Raw genomic sequence first — 7,981 nt, forward strand, 5'->3', positions numbered from 1 at the left:
GAGAGATCCATGAAGTAAAATAATACATCACTACATTAATGCTCAACATCCTCTATTTCTACGATCAAGGAATGTGACAATCATCAATTTGAATTGAACGGGTGGGTCGAATCCCCACCACACCATTGAATTAAAGGAAAAAAAACAAAGTAAGCTAACTCTAACTAGCCAAGGACATAGAGTTCTGGATTTTGGACTAGTTCTACAATGATCTTTGTTGGTCCAAATTTTGCCATCAACAACTTGCAAGAAGTATAACTAGTAAACTAGAAAAAAAGCACAGACAACACAAAACAGTTTCATAATAACTTATAAGCCATCAATGGCAATCCATACAAAAATTTACAAAAGTGAGAGAGGCAAAAGGATTTTCCTTTTTCTTTTCCCATGACAAAGAAATGGTCATCTCAAAAAATCCATACACCATAACCAGAAATCTTTTGATCCATGTTGGGTTCAATAAATTAACTACCAACAGCTGCTAATCAATGCCAGTGTTCTTTGTTCTGCACAACCTCCTCTCACTGCATCTGCTCAGACTTCTGGTGGCCACCACTCCGGCCGGGGAAACGTCATTCCCCGGCGCTGAACCACGTCCAAAATGCTGAGCTTCGACAAACTCTCGTCGTCGAATTCACTTTCTTCTCCTCCTTTGAGCATCTCTAGGATTTCCAAAAGAGTGATCACCATAGGATCTTCAGAGGTGTTGGCCTTCTTCCCTGCTGCATTGTTTTTCACACTCTCTTTCACTTCCTTCTCTGCAGATTTCTCTTTGTAATTGCAGTGAATTACGCCATTATCGCCATTGAAGACCTTCCCATCATCCATCCCTCCAGAGTTCTTGATACTCTCCTTCACTTTCTTCTCTGCCGATTTCTCTTTGTAATTGCAGAGAATGTCACCATTCTCGCCATTGGAGACCCTCCCATCATCCATTTCTTTTAACTTACATTTTCCACCGCAGTCTTCGTCGCCATTGTTACGACTCGCAGAACTGGCCGGCACAACCTTTGATCCTCCACCAAAATTCGTCGCATCAACCGGAAAATACGAGCTGGGACGCGAGGATTGTTCGGATAATTTCAACTTTTTCGATGAGGATTCACCCAATGAGACCTCCGATTCACGAAATCCAAAGTCCTCTTCAGAACCGGAAATCCGGCTTCTGCAAACACCAATAATTTCTACAGATTTTTCCCCTTCGCCAGTCTCCAATGTCGATTGAACTTCCGAGTACAACCCTACATCCGTATCCCTCCCCAAATCAACCGCCGTTCCATCGTCCATATATTCAGCGGTCAACTCTGCACCATCTTCACAACGAAGAACGGGAACATCCACGGCTACAGGTCGCTGCCCGTCGGAGCCGGTCGGCGGCAACTCTTCCGGCGGGGTCTGGAAGAGATGAGGAGTACTATCGTCTTTCTCTTCGAAGCTATCGGGGAGGGAAAGCATGAAAATCCCGGTGGACTCTATACGGAACGCTTCGGACTCGTCGGAGTCGGAGTCGGATTTCGGGTCGCCGGCGAAGGGGCGGCGGCGACGGAGGACATTCTCCGGTGAGTCGGGAAGAATGCGGTGGTGGGCGTGTGGGCCAGTGGGATCGTCATCGTATCCGTCCATTGAGTTGGAATCGGTCTGAGATTTTCGCTCCAAATTTAGGGTTTCGAATCTTTCGACTGAGCTTTATAATAAAATTAAATGTTTTTTGTCTTTTGATATTTGTGCTATGTACAACTGAATATTATAATTTTATTGTGAAAATTAGTCATCAAGCCCGTCTAGCTCAGTTGGTAGAGCGCAAGGCTCTTAACCTTGTGGTCGTGGGTTCGAGCCCCACGGTGGGCGATTTTTTGCTTCTGTATATTTTTTTATTATTGTAAGTTTTTTGGTTTTTTCGTTATTTATTTAACTTTTTTTAGTCTTTTTGTTTTTTGTTATTTATTTACCTTTTTTTAATCTTTTTGTTATTTATTTATCTTTTTTGTAATCTTTTTTGTTCTTTTTGTTTTGTAATTTTTTTGCTTTTTTTTTTCTTTCTGTAATATTTTTTGTTTTTTGTTTTTGTTTTTATTTTTATTTTTTGTAATCTTTGTTATTTTTTGTTTTTTTACATTCTTGTAATATTTTTTATTTGTTATTTATTTAACTTTTTTTAATCTTTTGTTTTTTTATTTAACTTTCTTTAATCTTTTTGTTATTTATTTTTCTTTTTTTTTTGTAATCTTTTGCTTTTTTTCTTTCCGTAATATTTTTTGTTTTTTGTTTTTGTTTTTGTTTTTGTAATCTTTGTTATTTTTACTTTCTTTTCCTATTTTTTATTTTTTATTTTTCATTTTCTTGTAATCTTTCTTGTTTTTCATTTTTTTAAAAAATGGATAACTAATATTTTATTTAATAAAAAATTCCTTTGGATCTTTTTCCTCCCAATTTCATCTTTTACATACTATGTTGGAAATTATGGATTTGGCTGTTTTCTTCTTCGAGAGTTAGAATTAAAATTAATTCTTAATTAAATATTTTGCTAAGTAATTTTCTAATTAATGACTTAATTTTAAAATGATAAAATTTCATTTATATAGTCTAATCCTCCTCTCTATATTGGATGGGTAGAGAATATAGAATTTAGTACAGTTATATTATAGAGACAATAATAATATAAGGTGAGGCGGGTGGAAGAAAAAACTTTCACCATCCTTATCGAAATTTAAACGAATATTCTACATCCAAGGTCTCGAAGAGAAAATGGACATGTCTGATTGTGGTTGATTACTCTTTCTAATTAATATATATCTGAATTATTGTGTTTATGTTAACCAAAATAGTTAATACTTCAATAAAATTCAAAAATATGCAACAAAGGAAAAAAAACCATATCTAATTGTAATTATAATTTATTTGATTTTTAAAATATTCATAAAATAATAAATTTTCAATTTTAAAATTGACAGAAACAAATATTTATTAAAAAAAAATTTAAAAATTGTTGGAATCTAGTGTTAATTGTAATGAAAAAATCCAACAAAATCCAACTTAGATCCATTTTGATCTAAGTCAGTGAGTGAACACCGACAACTATTTAACCTTTATTATTTCAATAATAATATATTTTAGTTTTATGGCATTTCGTGGTATGAACTTATATCATTTTCATATATTTTTTACTTTAAACAACAAGGTTTCTTATATTTGCGTATGTTTTATGAAAGCTAAAAGGGTTTGGATGATTCTTTGTAATAATGACAATTATTATTATTATGATAGTAATAATCTAATATTCTTTATTTTGCAATTTCATACCTACTTTAAATGGACTATGAAAGAGCGATTAAAGCTTGAAACAGGAAAGAATAAATATTTTATTCATATTTAACAAATAAATTAAAAAAAAATAATCCAACGTTAAATATAAGAAGGACTCAAATAATAGTGAATAGAGTTTTTTTTTCTTTTTTATCTCTCCTTTTATTCAATATTTGATTAAAAAAACAAGAAAAAAGGAAAAAGAAAATTAATAAAATCCTCATTTTTTCACAATATATATAACTAAATAGAATCCAAATATCTTTATTGACACAAGTGTTCTATATTAAGGGAAAAAATGTATATATATATATATAGTATATGTATGTATATATATGTGTATGTATGTATATGTATATATATGTATATAACTAAAAAAATTGACACACAAGTGTTTTATATTAAAAAAATTTAAAATATTCGAGATAATTTAGATAAAATAGATTGTGTTGTCATGAATCTTTGAAATGAGAATAATGACATCTGATGATATGAAGTAAAACAATTTTTTTGAGAAATAAAATATCAATCGATAGTATTAATTTTATTTAGATATCACACTTCAAGACGGAGCTTTTGAGCTAGTTATAGCTCTATCATTAGGCCTAATCTTAATGTTATGATTGTTATTTCTTTTAAGTCTATCAATACTTGTTAATTTGTAAATAGAATAATTGAAATAAAACATAAAATAAGTTATTTGTGTTTGTGTTTCATCAACAAGCCCGTCTAGCTCAGTTGGTAGAGCGCAAGGCTCTAAACCTTGTGGTCGTGGGTTCGAACCCCACGGTGGGCGATTTTTTCTGTTCCCCAATATTTTCCAGACGAATTTTGATCATGGGCATGTAAAAGGTATAATTTAGTCCTGAACGATTTGATCCAAAATGACAAAATTTTCATTTATATATGTTAATTTAAAAAAAAATCAAAGTATTTAGGGTTACTACAAACTTAAATATTTAAGAAGAGGAGATTATTCATTATATCTATAATGCATCAAGAAACAATACTTAGTGAATGTCTTATATTTAAATTTTTTTCTTTTAAATATTTGAAACAATCTAGGTAAAATAGATTGTATTGCCGTAAATCTAAGAAACCAAATAAATGAAATCTTATATGAAGGAAGGCAAATTTATAGAGGGATAAAAACATCAATTGATATTATTAATTTTATTTAGATATCACACTTCGAAACTTTGAATAGATGTGTTTTGTGAGAAGTTTTGTACTAATTTTGATTGTTTTTTTTTCAAGAAAAGTCAATTAATACTTATTAATTTGTAAATAAAATAATTGAAATAGTGTTCATTAACTATTAAATTATGTGATAAAGTAACAAAATTTATTTTTTCATAGAATTGTTGTTCTAACTCATTAGAGCTCAAAGCTCTTAACCTTGTGGTAGTTGAGCCCACTATATGGTGAATGGAAAAAAAAAAAGAAGTTATTTGAGCTACATTTGAATTTGATGGGCCACTTAGATCAATAATCCATGAAATAATATCGGAAAAAATGAATTTTTTTTAGTAACAACGTATGTCTATTTAAAATAAGTCATTTCAAAAAATAGTCAAATAACTATGAGTTTTGAAGGATAAGTAAAAATAAAATAATTTTTTAAGTACGAAATTACCCTTCCATGACGTTTAAGTGACTATATTATTTATGTTATTTATTATTTTTTTATAAAAGAATCATACCTATATTTTTTATTAATGTATCATTCAAATATTTTGAGAATTTTACCTATATTTTTTAATTCAAATATTTTTCTAAGAGAATTATACTAATTTAAGAAAAAATATTGATTAAATTAAAAAAAAACATTGTAGAAATCGAAATACCAAAACTTAAACAAGAAAATATTTTAGAAATATAAATAACAAGACTCAAGATTGCAGATACAAATATGATGAACAAATACAGTGAACAGATACTGAACAAATGAACAAATACGGCGGTGAACAAATAAACAAATAGGTGGTGAACTGGTGCATATAATGTGTATTTTTATGATACAATTAATATAAAAATATATAAAAAAAAATCTACCTTGGTAGGTAGAAAGTCAAACATATACTGTTGGCCTATCTCTCCTTTACTCTCTGTGCCACCAACTTTGTCATCGAGCTTGCTGCTCCACTGCCCCACCTGTATGTTGACAACATGCCTTATTTTTCCACCATACATGTATGTATGTATATATCTATATATATTAGAAATTAGCGAAGAAGTGCAAGACTCTTAACAAACAATTTTTTTAGTTTTGTGTTAGTCTGGCCTTTATCATTAGGTTTACTATTAGTAAATCTTATTTAGATATCACATTTCAAATTTAATATCATTAGGCCCAATATAGGTTTTTTTTCTACTAGTTTTACATAATATTTCAAGTACACAAAAATCTTCAACCAAAGATATTTGAGTGGATTTTGATATTTAAATAAAATTAACTCGAACCCACGACCATAAAATTAAGAGCATTGCATGCTATCAACCGAACTAGGCAGGCTTGTTAATCATTTGTCAAACGAAGAAGAAAAATTGGTTACTTTATTAGATCGTTTAATAGCGAACAACCATGTACTATTTCATTTTTTTATTTATAAATTAATAAACGTTGATAGACTTTTCTTAAAAAATCAATCATTAATATAGATGATAGATATTGGGCGGCCTAATGACAAGTCTAGCACAAAACCTCCAACCAAAGATGAGTCCCAAGTAACATCTAACTAAACCAATTTTTCTTTTTTATTCAAAAAATTATTAATAAGTCCGTCCAACTTAGTAGGTAGAACGCAAGCTCTTAACCAATACATAAAAGTATCTATGTTCACTAACTATTAAATTATATAATAAAGTAATTCACCAACTCTTTTTTTTTTTTTTGCGGAGAAATTATTAACAAGTCCATCTAGCTCAATTGGTAGAATGCAATGCTCTTAATTTTGTGGATGTGGATTCGAATTTCGCAGTTTAATAAAGTAATCAATTTTTCTTTTTGGTTCAAAAAATGGTTAACTAGGCCATTTAGTTCAGTTGATAGAATGAATACTCTTTAACCTTGTAGCCGTGATTTTGAGCTTAGTGACAAACATTTTTTTAAGTTAACTATCTAACTTAAATTATTTCAATATTTATATATATATTTTTTGACTAACTTAATCATCAAAGTTACATTTTACTAGTTTGCAAACAACGAAGTTTTACTTTAATATTTCTATTTTATTAAGGTAATGTTTTAGTCATTGTCCTTTGCAATTGATTACAAATTAGTCTCTAATGTGGCTGTCAAACTAGGATACGTTTAGTCAATTAAAGCTTAGTCGATTTAAACCGATTTAGTGTTTGGAAAAAGAAAAAGAAAAAGAAAAAGAAAAGTAGAGAACCAAATCGTGCACGATGTGCTTGGTGATGAGATAATTCGAAAACAACACTGAGTGTGAAGGGCAAGAGTCCCTAAAATTCATTGCGATGTCAGCCTTTTTTCTTTTTTCCTATTTTTTTAAAGCCTAAACCGATCAAAATTTTAACTTTTAATAACCCTTTAACGAATCCATAATTTTACAAACATATCACTTTAATTTGTACATATGTATCTTAATTGGAGATTAAATCATTAGTTTTTAGAGATTAAATTGTTACTTTTATTATAGAGATTAAATGTATTTTTTAACTTAAAAAAAGATCAAATATCATTATTGACAGGAGTGTTCTATATTAAAAAAACTAAAAACTCAAAATATTTGAAAGTTAGGTAAAATAGATTGTGTTGTGGATGATTGAAATGTAAATAATAAAATCTTGTAGGAAGTAAGACAAATTTATGGAGAAATAAAAATATCAATTGATATAGTTAATTTTACATAAATGTAAGTAGTTCTGGCGTTATCATTAGACCTAATATTAATGTAACAATTATTTTTTTTAAGAAAAATCTATCAACACTTATTAATTTATAAATTAAATATTAAGTAACAGAGTAGTTGTAATCCCTAACTATTAACTTATGTAATAAAAAAACCATTTTTTCTTATTGGTTCGGGGTTTAACGTGCCAGTTCAATTTTTAGAGTGTAAGGCTCTTAATCTTGTGGTCGTGGATTTTAGTAATATTTTATTTATTTTTATCTTTTTTTAAAATAAATTTATTACAAATTTAATGAACTTTTTTAATTCGACAAGAGGGGAGAGATTTAAACCTCTAAATTTTAGGAAGATATTGCTTCTTTTGAGTTCTGTTACAACCGCAGGAAGAACGCTTAACTATTTATTCTTAGTTATTTCATTTTTTAGTCTTCCAACTTTATCAACGTTACATTTTACTGTGGTTATAGTGGCATGAGCTTATACCATTTTCAAATCTTTTGTTATGGATGGAGAGGTTTTATCAAGAAATTAAAAGAAACTTATTAATTTTTATTTTTTATGTTAAGTTATTACTCTTCTTGCACTCTCAAGACACATCTATTCAACATATCTATATTCACTATTTTCTCTGCTTTACTATTTTAAGAGCAATTGGTGAAAATGGTGTTATTTTTGCTCAACCTCTAATTTCAAAGTGGTTTTAGCTACACGACGTTTAATTAGGTGTTTATTTTTCAATATTCACTACAATTACCTCTTGTATTCGTAATTCCTCCAACATCTTATATTTACATTTTTTTTTA

The 7,981-nt window shown here is 29.3% G+C and overlaps 1 non-coding gene across 1 annotated transcript; it reads left to right on the forward strand.

Moving 5' to 3' along the window:
- The first annotated feature begins 1,775 nt into the window (after positions 1-1,775).
- On the forward strand, positions 1,776-1,848 carry TRNAK-CUU (transfer RNA lysine (anticodon CUU)). Its single transcript has one exon. It is a non-coding gene; the product is annotated as a tRNA-Lys (tRNA).
- The last annotated feature ends 6,133 nt before the right edge of the window (positions 1,849-7,981 follow it).

Source organism: Momordica charantia (genome assembly GCF_013281855.1).
Source record: "Momordica charantia cultivar OHB3-1 chromosome 10 unlocalized genomic scaffold, Mcharantia_2.0 BLBB01000010.1, whole genome shotgun sequence".
NCBI classification, from domain to species: domain Eukaryota; kingdom Viridiplantae; phylum Streptophyta; class Magnoliopsida; order Cucurbitales; family Cucurbitaceae; genus Momordica; species Momordica charantia.